We start from the raw sequence: 13,889 nt of genomic DNA on the forward strand, positions 1-13,889 counted from the left end.
TCTCAGGCCATGATCGCATGGGACATCCTACGAGTAAAACCAATCCTCGAGTTGCCCCGTGGTGGCCCCGCAGTCTGCCCGGTTTGGACCAACACTCATGAGGAGCACTGGCCCGGGGTTGTTAATTAATTACCCTTGGGGTCCGGAAAGTCCCTATGCAAGTTTTAGTTGTTATTAGGCAAATGGTAAAACCAATGTTGGGCCTTGCGGGAAGAGTCTTATTCAAAGCGAACCGTCAAGGGGGCCCATAAACCCCGACCGTGTTAGGAACGCAAAATCAAGGAACATAACACCGGTATGACGGAACCTAGGGCGGCAAGAGTGGAACAAAACACCAGGAAAAAGTCTGAGCTTTCCACCCTTTACCAAGTATATAGATGCCTTAATTAAAAAAGAGATATTGTGTTATCCCATGATATCCATGTCCTGTTGGGAAACGTAGCATGCAATTTCAAAAAATTTCCTACGCTCACGCAAGATCTATCTAGGATATGCATACCAACGAGAGGGGGAGAGTGTGTCTACGTACCCTCATAGACCAAAAGCGGAAGCGTTTGACAACGCGGTTGATGTAGTCGAACTTCTTCTCATTCCGACCGATCAAGCACCGAACGTACAACACCTCCGAGTTCTGCACACATTCATCTCGATGACGTCCCCAAACTCTTGATCCAGCAAAAGTGTCGAGGGAGAGTTCCGTCAGCACGACGGCGTGGTGACGGTGATGCTGAAGTGATCCGCGCAGGGCTTTGCCTAAGCACTACGAAGATATGACCGAGGGTATAATCTGTGGAGGGAGGCGCCACACATGGCTAACAGATGTTGTTGTGTGTTCTAGCGGTGCCTGCCCTCATATATATAGGTGGGAGGGAGAGCGAGTAGCCAAGGGGGCGCCCATGTAGGAGGAATCCTTCTTGGGGCCGTAGTCCTATTCGCCCCCCTTTCCATAACTCCCGGAGGGGGAAGGAAGGAGGAGGGACGAGGGAAGGAAGGGGGAGGCCGAATCCCTCCCCTTCCTTTCTCTCTTCCCCTCTTTCCTTCCCCTCCAGGTTCGGCCCATATGGGGGGCGTAGCAGCCCATGCTGGCTGCTGCATTTCCCCTCTTGGCCCATTAGGCCCATATAGTTGCCGGGGTGCTGCCCGGAACCCCTTCTGGTGATCCGATATGTACCCGGTACCCCCGGAACACTTCCGGTGTCCGAATAGCATCATCCTATATATGAATCTTTACCTCTTGACCATTTCGAGACTCCTCGTCATGTCCGTGATCTCATCCGGGACTCTGAACAACATTCGGTCACCAAATCATATAACTCATATAATACAAAATCATCATCGAACGTTAAGCGTGCGGACCCTACGGGTTTGAGAACTATGTAGACATGACCGAGACACCTCTCCGGTCAATAACCAATAGCGGAACCTAGATGCTCATATTGGTTCCCACATATTCTACGAAGATCTTTATCGGTCGTACCGTAATGACAACATACGTTATTCCTTTTGTCATCAGTATGTTACTTGCCCGAGATTCGATCGTCGGTATCTTCATACCTAGTTCAATCTCGTTATCGGCAAGTCTCTTTACTCGTTCCATAATACATCATACCGCAACTAACTCATTGTTCCCATTGCTTGCAAGGCTTCTTATGATGTGTATTACCGAGAGGGCCCAGAGATACCTCTCCGATACTCGGAGTGACAAATCCTAATCTTGATCTATGCCAACCCAAGAAACACTTTCGGAGATACCTGTAGAGCATCCTTATAGTCACCCAGTTATGTTGTGACGTTAGATAGCACACAAGGTATTCCTGTGGTATCCGGGAGTTCCATAATCTCATAGTCAAAGGAATATGTATATGACATGAAGAAAGCTATAGCAATAAAACTAAACGATCAATATTGTAAGCTAACGGATGGGTCTTGTCCATCACATCATTCTCCTAATGATGTGATCCCGTTCATCAAATGACAACACATCTCTATGGTTAGGAAACTTAACCATCTTTGATCAACGAGCTAGTCTAGTAGAGGCTTACAAGGGACACGGTGTTTTCTCTATGTATCCACACATGTATCAAGTTTCGGGTTAATACAATTCTAGCATGAATAATAAACATTTATCATGATATATATAACTTGTAGAATCGGATGCCGGGATTCAGAAGGGGGGTTGAATGACGACCTCGTAATATTTAACCTCCTAAATATTCTGCACCAAAGTTATGGAGTGACTAAGATGCTCGGAATAGCGGAATACGCAGCAGAAACAAAATCTGCCCGTCAAAACAGACTGAAGCTAGTCCAACAAATTCTCAAGGCTTGGCTTGAGATCCCATAGAATAAGAAACACTAGAAAAGTGTACTGGAAATAAATACTAGTGCTTGATTAGACAAGGAGATTACACATCAAGCTTAGGGTAATTAAATGGGACATTCTACTTAACCCAAACTAGTAACACGTACTGGCAGGAAACACTAGTACTTAACTTGCATGTACTAGCAGAATATTGTTTCAATGGAGAAGAACTACACTGCCTGGAGCTGAAGAAACTCTAGTCACCTATAGCGCATACAGCAGCAAGACTAGCAACAAACTGAAATCCACGATTTTAGTTCTACCAATTTGGGCTGACCAACTCTATTATTCTGAAGACGAACAACAGATAGCTGAAGATGAACTAAAACCCTAGACAATTACACCAAGCACAAATATAAAAGGGACGGAGCCAGTAGCATCAGCGGATGCTCTTACGTTCGACAGAGAACGCCAAGAAATTTGCTAGAAATACAGCGACCCCGAATCAAAACTAGAACAGAGGAAGAACTCAGTATGAACTCAGACAAAATAAATCACCAAAGATAAAATCTTGCGCGATCCTCAGGAAACCATGAATAAATTGAACAACAACCAGATTTAAGGGTAGGGATGGATGCATATGAATTTAGACATGATTTCCATCACGGAAACCCCATTATAGACAAGGAATCACAGGGACAAAATTAGTACAGCAGAAAAACAAGATTTGCAAGGACAAACAACAGACCTCAACAATAGCAAGGTTGGGAATAATTTGAGGTTTTATTTCTCAGATTTCTGGAGTTACAAGCCTCTCCCACACAGGCCAAATCCCATACAGGAAGCTCTCTCTAAAATGTGCGGTGGCTGCTCTCTGTCTCTGCTCGTCGGTGAGTACCGACCTAGGGAAAACCTAGTAGCGCACATATAAGGCAGAAGCTGCCTTCCACCGCCATCGAATGGGCCATGGCTCCCACGGAATGAGCCAAGCCCAAAACACTAAACAAACATCCATTTTAACTTGGCTACTTGTAAATAACATTTTCCACTCTTAAGCAACACAAACAATCACTCTCTTGGTTTGCTTCTTAGTGGATTTTGGTAAACATACCAAAATAACCTTCACTTGACATGGTCTTCTCGTTTGCCTCCATATAGTCCTTGTCCAAAACTTGTGCCTTGCTTTGAGCCGCACGATCCCGCACAATGTCCATGGTCACATCTTAGCTCTTCAAGCCTTATGCCAACCATCCTCGTTGTCGACTACCACCGCACTCACAGGAACCTGCACACAATGGAAACAAGCAACTATTGCGAGCACAAACTTCTTGAGCTTGTCCCAAGTCAATCCAAATTAACAGTTTAATACAATCAATGCCATCTAGATAAGTCACATAAAATAGATCAGGTCCTTGATCCAACAAACTGGGATTTGCAACCCCACTAAAATAACTCTCGACGAGAGTAAAAGCATTGGCAATATAATCATCACAAAATTAAGGATATCACCACATTAACTCACTCACAATCTCCCCCTTGATGTTTATATTGCCAACCTAGCTCTCAGCAAGAAAATTTAGAGTTTCAGATGTAACAGAGAAGGAAAGTTGCAAAATCACACTTGGTCCCAAAGGAGAAAAAATGTAGACATGACCAAGTGGACAAGGTGAAAAGTGGAAGTGTAAAGAGTGAAGCTAACACCAAGATCCAAATTAAGCTTCACTTCCAACAGAAACACATGAGAGGAAAATCAACCTTGTTTTCACAAGTTCACAAGAGAAGGAACCAAAGCAAAATAACAAATAATATGGATGTCCCTCTGACCCCCCCTCAATTTGCAACAAAATTACTTGGTGCAATATTCACTATTCTATTTCTCCCCCTTTGGCACTATAAGCATCAAGGGACATGCCCGCCTCCCCCTCAACTTACGCATATGAGAAAACATCGACATCGAGCATGTATGCATGAAGTGGAATTTATGCAATGGTATGAGCATTGAAGATTATTCAGTTGAAGCACATGAGATAGAAATGCTAGTAGGCCATGATAAGTAAGAGCTCATCCAGTCATACTAAGACATATAGAGAAAATCCTTGAGCTAGATGCAGCAAAGCATTCAAGTTCTTAGTAACTTCAGTTTTCACACATGATGAGTTCTTCTGCAGGCAAACACATGGAAACGAGACTAAACATTGCAGGGCATTGCAACTAGCACTAAGCAATGACTAGGAGGCACACGCGATAAAAAATGGAACCTTCTTGCTGTGCTGACCATCTCACAAGCAAAGTGCAACCTCCTGCACGAGCAGGCACCTTGAGTGATTAATTCAACACAAAATGACGCACTTAGAAATTTTATGAGAAGGCACAAGCAAAGTACCACCTCCTGCACAAGCAGGTACCTTGAGTGATTTTATTTTGATTTTATGAAACGGCACAAGCAAAGTACCACCTCCAGCACGAGAAGGTACCTTGAATGATTTGATTTTGATTTTATGTTAAGTCACAATCAAAGTACCACCTCCTGCACAAGCAGGTACCTTGAGCGGTTTGATTAAGAAATTATGGAATAGGCACAAGCAAAATACCACCTCCTGCACGAGCAGGTATCTTGAGTGATTCTTCACAAAAAAATGCAGATAAAAAGTAACTCATGAAAGCAAGACTAGGGACTTGACAAGACAATAGACCATATCCGACCCGAGCCACATAGGTCTAAGCAAAACAAGTCTCTAGTGGTTCCAGGTGTGATATCAAATGGAGTCCAAACTACCTAGCCACAACATAGATCAGAGTTGCAATACAAAGCACGAGTAGATTCTCAAGTCAAGGTGATCAACTAACATAGAACTCATCATATGGTCAACATGTTTATTTAGTTCAACTTTATTTCCAATTAAAACTAGCATGCAAAGGGTTATCCATATATGGCAAACCATGACAGGATGAGCTACACAATAAGCATAACATGGCCAAGAGCAACTTCATTATGAACATTACTTCAACAAAAGAATCATCAAAGCTCAAAGGTATCTTACATATGATGCAAGGTGCAATATGATACACATGAACAAAGAAAAACATAACCTCCCCATTCACAAGATCCCATAGGGGCCAACGACCCCCAAATCTCCCCGCAAAGAAGCAAAATGATTAACATCCAAAGGTTTGGTAAAAATATCAGCAGGCTGATGCTCAGTATTAACATACAGGAGCTCTATATCACCTTTCTCCACATGGTCTCTCATTAAAGTTGTAGGGCAGTTCAATTTGTTTAGTTCTAGAGTGTTGGACTGGATTCTTAGCAATACTTATCACACTAGTGTTACCGCAGAAAAGTGGAAAAGAAGAAATGAAAATCCCAAAGTCCTGTAAAGTAGATGAGATCCAAAGAATCTGACTACAACTGCTCGCAGCTGCTACATACTCTGCCTCGGTTGTGCTCTGTGCTACACTAGATTGCTTCCTAGAAGACAAAGAAATAAGGGAAGTAGCTAGAAAGTGACAAGTGCCAGAAGTGCTCTTGCGGTCTATTCTACACCCACCAAAGTCTGAATCTGCAAACCCCCTAACTCCTAAACTAGAAGAACTAGAAACCATAGCCCAAATTCAGGTGTTCCTTGGAGGTACCTTAAAATGCGTTTGACGGCTTGCTTGTGGGAGTCTCTTGGGGAAGCCCGAAGACAAGCACACTGGCACACCACAAATTATATGTCTGGACGCGTTGCGGTCAAGTACAGTAGTGAGCCAATCATGCTTCTGTATCTCGCTGGTCCAACACCTCACCATTTTCATCTACATCAAGTATTGTGGCAGTGGACATTGGGGTATGGAGTGGCTTGGAATCGCTCATCCCAAACTTCTTTAACATGTCCTTCGTGTACTTGCCTTGGTATACAAAGGTGCCATGCTTTGTTTGCTTGATTTGCAGTCCAAGAAAGAAGGAAAAGCTCACCCATCATGGACATCTCAAATTCATCACTCATGTATTTGGAAAATTTAGCACAAAGAGCATTAGACGAGCCAACAAAGATGATATCATCTACGTAAATTTGCACTAAGAGTAGTTCATTATGATGCCTAAGAGTGAACAAGGTCCTATCAGCTTCACCCATTTTAAAACCTTTCTTGATTAAAAACCCTTTGAGTCTATCATACCAAGCTCTAGGGGCTTGCTTAAGACCATAAAGAGATTTCTGCAATTTATAGACATGGTTAGGGAGCTTGTCATTTTCAAAACCAGGGGGCTGTTTTACATAAACTTCTTCATCGATGAAACCATTTAGAAATGCACTTTTGACATCCATTTGAAATAACTGAAAACCCTTGGAAGCAGAGTAAGCAAGTAAAATACGTATCGCCTCCAACCGTGCAACAGGTGCAAAGGTCTCGTCAAAATCAAAACCATTAATTTGAGAATAACCTTGAGCAACTAGGCAAGCCTTGTTGCGAACAACTTAGTCGTCCTCTCCTTGTTTATTTTGAAAACCCACTTGGTTCCAATGACATTTATACTCTGGTCAAACGGGGGTTTTACAAGTTGCCAAACCTTGTTCCTCCCAAAGTTTCCTAACTCCTCATGCATTCCCTAATCCAGTTTTCATCTTCTAACGCATGGCTAACATCTCGGGGCTCAAAAGATGCAACAAATGTAGTATCTGCAAAGTCAGAGAAATGAGTGGAACTGGAGCGCAAAGTACGCTCAGAGATGTTGCCGATGATCAGATCTGGTGGGTGAGCATGATGAAGACGTAGAGATCCCTGAAGGACGTCAGAAGCAGGTGAGGAAGTAGTCATGGTAGCCTCTGCCTCAGCTGAAGTGGAGGTAGGATCAGGAGCCATCGATGTCGAGGGTACGGACGTTGTAGATGAAGTAGTAGGTAAAGGACCATCTCCCACTGGAACAGAAGTGGCAGCAGGTTCTGCAGCTGGTGCAAGAGATATGGGGGCTTGTCCCACACCATCCTCATTATAATCTTCCACGAATAAGGTTTCTGAAACTGGTGGTGTACCTGAAAACTCAGGTCTAGCTGGGCTAGCCTCATCAAAAGTTACATCGCAAGTCTCTACCACAAGGTTAGATTCTAAATTTAAAACGCGATAGCCCTTCATGTGAGCAGGGTAACCAAGAAAGATACCATTAGAAGTGCGCGACTCAAACTTGTCAAGAAGCCCTTCTTTAGGATAAAACACTTACAACCAAACACCCTTAAATGAGAAATATTAGGCTTTCTACCAAATCTCAACTCATAAGAGGTCACTTTAAAAGAACTCCGAAGAAAAACACAATTTGACACATAGCAAGTTGTACTAATAGCTTCACCCCAATTACGTTGTGGTGTGCCAAATTCATCGAGCATGGTCCTTACCTTCTCCACAAGCTATTTTTCCTTTCCACAACACCATTTTGTTGAGGCGTGCGAGGAGACGAAAATTGGTGCTCAATTCCTCTCTCGACAAGGAAATCAGCAAAGGAAGAATTTTTGAACTCCAAACCATTATCACTACGAACAGTTTTCATATCACCAGGAAATACATTGAATAGCCTTAAAGCCAAATCATGAAAATGATTGAATGCTTCAGATTTATGCTCCATAAAGAAAACCCAAGAGTATCGAGAAAAATCATCTACGATGACAAGCATGTACCACTTCACACCAGCTGACCGGACTTGAGCTGGACCAACTTTGTCCATATGTAACAATTGAGCGGGTCTGGTTGTGTTCACTAGATTGATTGGAGGGTGAGAAGCAGAGACTTGCTTTCCATGTCGGCATGGGGCACACTGTAACGCCCACGATGCGGCTATATCTCCCACATGTCGAGGCACGACTTAGAGGCATAACCACATAGTGGTTTTGTCGCAAGAAGGGTCATCTTCACACAATCCCATGTAACGAACAAGAATGGGATAAAGAGTTGGCTTACAATCGCCACTTCACACAATACATAAATATCATACATCATCCAAAATACAAGCATATAGACCGACTACGGTCAAAATCCAGATAAAAATAAGACAACCCCAAATGCTAGATCCCCGATCGTCCCAACTTGGCTCCACTACTGATCGTCAGGAAAAGACACATAGTAACGACCATGTTCCTCGTCGAACTCCCACTTGAGATCGACGCCATCATCTGCACTGGCATCGTCGGCACCTGCAACTGTTTTGGTAGAATCTGTGAGTCACGAGGACTCAGCAACCTCACACCCGCGAGATCAAGACTATTTAAGCTTGTAGGAAAGGATGGAGTAATGAGGTGGAGCTGCAGCGGTAAAAGCATATATGGTGGCTAACGTGCGCAAATGAGAGCGAGAAGAGAAGCAACGGAACGGACGTCATCTAGCAATGACCAAGAAGTGATCCTGAACACCTACTTACGTCAAACATAACCCAGACCGTGTTCACTTCCCGGACTCCGCCGAGAAGAGACCATCACGGCTACACACGCAGTTGATGTATTTTAATTGGGTCAAGTGACAAGTTCTCTACAACCGGACATTAATAAATTCCCATCTGCCTCATAACCGCGGGCACGACTTTCGAAAGATAATACCCTACAGGGGTGTCCCAACTTAGCCCATCATAAGCTCTCACGGTTAACGAAGGATAAACCTTCTCCCGGAAAGACCCGATCAGTCTCGGAATCCCGGTTTACAAGACATCTCGACAATGGTAAAACAAGACCAGCAAAGCCGCCCGAATGTGCCGACAAATCCCGATAGGAGCTGCACATATCTCGTTCTCAGGGCACACCGGATAAGTCAAGCTACGAGTAAAACCAGACCTCGAGTTTCCCCGAGGTGGCCCCGAAGGCTGCTCGGTTCGGACCAACACTCGAAGGAGCACTGGCCCATGGGGGTTAAAATAAGATGACCCTCGGGCTCGCGAAAACCCGGGGGAAAAAGGCTTAGGCGGCAAATAGTAAAACCAAAGTTGGGCCTTGCTGGCGGAGTTTTATTCAAGGCGAACTGTCAAGGGGGTCCCATAAATCACCCGACCGTGTAAGGAACGCAAACTCAAGGAACATAATCCCGGTATATCAGTAATTAGGGCGGCAAGAGTGGAACAAAACACCAGGCATAAGGCCGAGTCTTCCACCCTTTACCAAATATATAGATGCATTAATTAAATAAGAGATATTGTGATATCCCAACATATCCATGTTCCGACATGGAACAAACTTCAACTTCACCTGCAACTAGCAACGCTATAAGAAGGGCTGAGCAAAAGCGGTAACTTAGCCAAACAACGGTTTGCTAGGAAAGGATGGTTAGGGGCTGACATGGCAAAATGGGAGACATGATATAGCATGTGATAGGTAGCGGAGCATGGCAATAGAGCGAACAACTAGCAAAGCAAAGATAGAAGTGATTTCGAGGGGTGGTCATCTTGCCTGCAAGGTTCTCAAAGTTGTCGAAAGCTTGATCCTCGTAAGCGTACTCGACAGGTTCCTCGTTCACGAACTCGTCTCCCGGCTCTACCCAAGACAAGAACACAAACAAACGGAACCACAATCAACAACGAGAAATGCACAAGCAACATGATGCCAAACATGTATGATATGCAAGATATGATGTGCGATGCATATGCGTGCTCCGGAAGGAAAAATGATGAGCATGGCAGTAACTTGGCAAACCAAGCATGCCACTGGAAAGATGAGATGATTTCGTTCGAAATCGATATAAAGATCACCGGAATCGGATGCACGGTTTGCAAATGGCAAGCAAAACAAGAATGACGCGAAACTGCGATAAACAGCAAGATAGCACTTAAAATGCAACAAGCAACAATGCTACAGTACCCCAAGATAGCAACAAAGCACATGGCAGTAATCTACAGAAGATGCTTGACAAAAGATGAACACTGAGCTATGGCTAGTTCACAACATATCAAGCTCAAACAAGCATGGCAAAAGTGCAAAAGATAACGGGATCACAGACTTGGTGAAAAACTGGACATGGCAGAAAACAGCACCAGGTAGCAATGTTCAGAGCACGAAATCGACATGCTACAGGAACTTAACATAGCAAAACAAGACATGCCAGTGTTCTAATAATTGCACATGACAAAAGTACCTTACTGATCATAAGCCAAAAAGGACCAGAAGATATAATGGCAAGCATGTAAACATCGCAAGTTTCGTTATCAGGTTTCAGACTTAGCAGAAAACAAAGCATGGCAGAAATAATAATATGTAGGCCTCTTTGTGAGCTTGATGCACTCACTACAGAGCAATTCATGACAAACCAAGCATACCTACAGCAAGATGGCATGTTTATGAAGCTATCCATGGCAAGAACACAAGCATAGCATGTATGGATCAACTACAATAAGCTTGGCAAAAATGAATATCATGTTAAGAAACTGCCAGAAATATTTTATAGCAAAAGTAGAGCAAGATTGAGTCATGCTCTAGCACTCCATAATTGCAACCAATTGTAGGAATGGGTCAATTACAACTATAGCTACAAAACATCCTTACTGAACAGCAGACAAGGACTTAGAGAAATAACTAAGTCCCTGAAATCAGAAATATTACGGGGCCTACTTTGCATGCTTGTGCTAGTCACCACTGAGATCACAAAAATACATGGCATACACCCTTGGAAAGATGGCATGGAATACATCAAAACACATGTAGAGCTCATGCTCATAAGATGCACAGATTAAATGATACAAAAATGACAAATCTCCAAGTTCTGTCAAGAACCAGAGAATAACAGCAACTAGCCATCTTGCAACAGAGATTTGGGAATCAAGATGACCTCTAATAAACATGGTGCAATTGAACAAAATGAAAAGCATCACGAGGCGAACAATTTGACATATTACACGCGCGAATCGGAGCTACATGCAAGGAGTTATGGAAATACGAACAAGTGCACATGCTGTAGATATGACAAAGACTTGGCAAAAAAACGGAGGGGGTCTCGGGTCAACCTCCGTTGACCCGATCTGGATCGAGTCGGGGCCGGCTCCCGAGGGCGCTCGCCGGTGACGGGAGAGGCGAGGGAGGCCGCGGCGGCCGGAGGGGCGGCGTCAGGCGCGGCGGAGGAGGGCGGCGCCGGCGGGGCGACGGCACGGCGAGGCGGCAGGCGACGGCGGTGGCGCTGGCAGGCGGCGGCGCGGGCAGGCGAGGCGGCGGGGCGGCGGGTGCGGCGGCGCCGGCGGAGAGGCAGGCGGCGGCGCGCGGAGGCGACGACGGCGGCGCGGAGGAGCGCGGGCACGCGGGGGAGCCGCGGGCTCGGGACGGGCTCGGGGGCGGCGTACGGGCCCGGCGGGCCGGCGGCGCGGGGACGGCGCGGGGCCACGTGGCGCTTCCCTATTGGGCGCGGGCGGCGGCGGAGATTTGTCCGGCGTGGACGGACACGTCCGCCGGCGTCGGAGGGCGAGGTTAGGGTTTGGACTGCAGATGTATTTCGGGATGCCCACATATTTATAGGTAGAGGGAGCTAGGATGCTCCAAATGAGGTGCGGTTTTCGCCCACACGATCGTGATCGAACGATCTAGAGCATGGAAGAGAGTTTGGTGGGTTTTGGGCTGGTTTTTGAGGGGGGGTTTTCTGGACACTCAAATGGACATTGCGGATGCCCGGTTAATTGTTGGAGTACCAAACGACCTCCAAATGGAACGAAACTTGACCGGTGGTCTCCGGGTGGTATACTAGGGCCACTTGACAAGCCTCGGTCCATTCCGAGAAAGTTTGACACCCGCACATGAAAGAAAACTAGAGGGATGCACCGGAGGAGATAGGAGCGTCGGATTGCGAAACGGACAACGGGGAAAATGCTCGGATGCATGAGACGAACACGTATGCGAATGCAATGCACATGATGACATGATATGAAAATGCATGACATGACAAAATACAAAATGAAAGACAAAACCCGACAACGGAGGGAAAATCATAACACATAGCCGGAAATGGCAAGAGTCGGAGTTACAAATATGGCAAGTTACATGCGGGGTGTTACAACACTCCACCACTACGAGAGGATCTTGTCCCGAGATCTAGGACTAAAAGAACTCCGGATATTCGGAACGGAGATGGTCCTCGCGTTCCTAGGTGGCTTCCCGGTCGGAATGGTGCGACCACTTCACTTTCAGGAATTTGATAGACTTGTTGCGAGTCTTGCGCTCAGTTTCTTCAAGAATAGCAACGGGGTGCTCATGATAAGACAAATCTTCTTGGAGGTCAATCTCTTCGAAGTTGATAGTGTGCTCAGGCGTCTTGAAGCACTTGCGGAGCTGTGACACGTGGAACACATCGTGCACGTTCGCGAAGTTGGAAGGAAGCTCAAGTTCATAGGCGAGGTCGCCTCTTTTGCCAATGATCTTGAAAGGACCCACGTATCTAGGGGCAAGCTTCCCTTTGATACCGAAGCGACGAGTGCCTTTTATTGGAGAGACGCGGAGGTAGACATGGTCTCCGATCTCGAAAACCAAATCACGGTGCTTACTATCATAGTAACTCTTCTGGCGCGATTGTGCGGCCTTGAGATTATCACGGATGACTTTACACATTTCTTCAGCTTCAGTGATTAAGTCATTGCCAAGAAGTTGGCGTTCACCAGTCTCTGACCAATTGAGAGGAGTACGGCACTTTCTGCCATAGAGAATCTCGAATGGGGCCTTGCCCGAACTCGCTTGGAAGCTGTTGTTGTAGGAGAATTCAGCATAAGGAAGACAATCTTCCCATTTCATGCCAAAGGAAATGACACAAGCCCTGAGCATATCTTAAAGAATTTGATTGACTCGCTCGACTTGGCCACTAGTTTGAGGATGGAAAGCTGTGCTGAAGCGAATGTTAGTGCCCATGGCCTTCTGGAAGGAGTCCCAGAACTTAGAGGTGAAGATGCTTCCACGATCTAAAGAAATCAATTGTGGAATGCCGTGCAAGGAGACAATTCTGGAGGTGTAAAGCTCTGCCAGCTGAGCTGCTGTGATGGATTCTTTGATTGGAAGGAAATGAGCCACTTTAGAAAGCTTGTCGATGACAACGAAGATAGCATCATTTCCGCGCTTGGACTTGGGAAAACCAATCACAAAGTCCATTTCAATATGATCAAACTTCCATTCCGGGATAGCAAGAGGTTGGAGGAGGCCAGCTGGTCGTTGGTGTACTGTTTTCACTCTTCGGCAGACATCACATTCATTCACGAACTGAGCAATTTCTCGCTTCATTCGAGTCCACCAATACGACTACTTGAGGTCATGATACATCTTCGTACTTCCAGGATGAATGGACAGAAGAGAATTGTGCGCCTCGTTCATTATGACTTTCCTTAGATCACCTTTAGGAACCACAATCCGGTCCTCGAAGAATAAAGTGTCTCTGTCATCAATGCGATAGCACTTGTATTTGGAAAGGCCCTTGTCGATACCACGTTTCACCTTCTTCACCATGGCATCAAGGAGTTGTGCCTCACGAATTTGATCTTCCAAAGTAGGAGAGACTATGAGGTTGGCAAGAAAGCCTTGAGGAACAACTTGGAGATTCAGCTTGCGGAAAGCTTCACAAAGATCCGGTTGGAAAGGCTTGAGAATTAAGCTGTTGCAATAAGCCTTCCTACTTA

This window comes from Aegilops tauschii, chromosome 4, assembly GCF_002575655.3.
Source record: "Aegilops tauschii subsp. strangulata cultivar AL8/78 chromosome 4, Aet v6.0, whole genome shotgun sequence".
Classification (NCBI taxonomy): Eukaryota; Viridiplantae; Streptophyta; class Magnoliopsida; order Poales; family Poaceae; genus Aegilops; species Aegilops tauschii.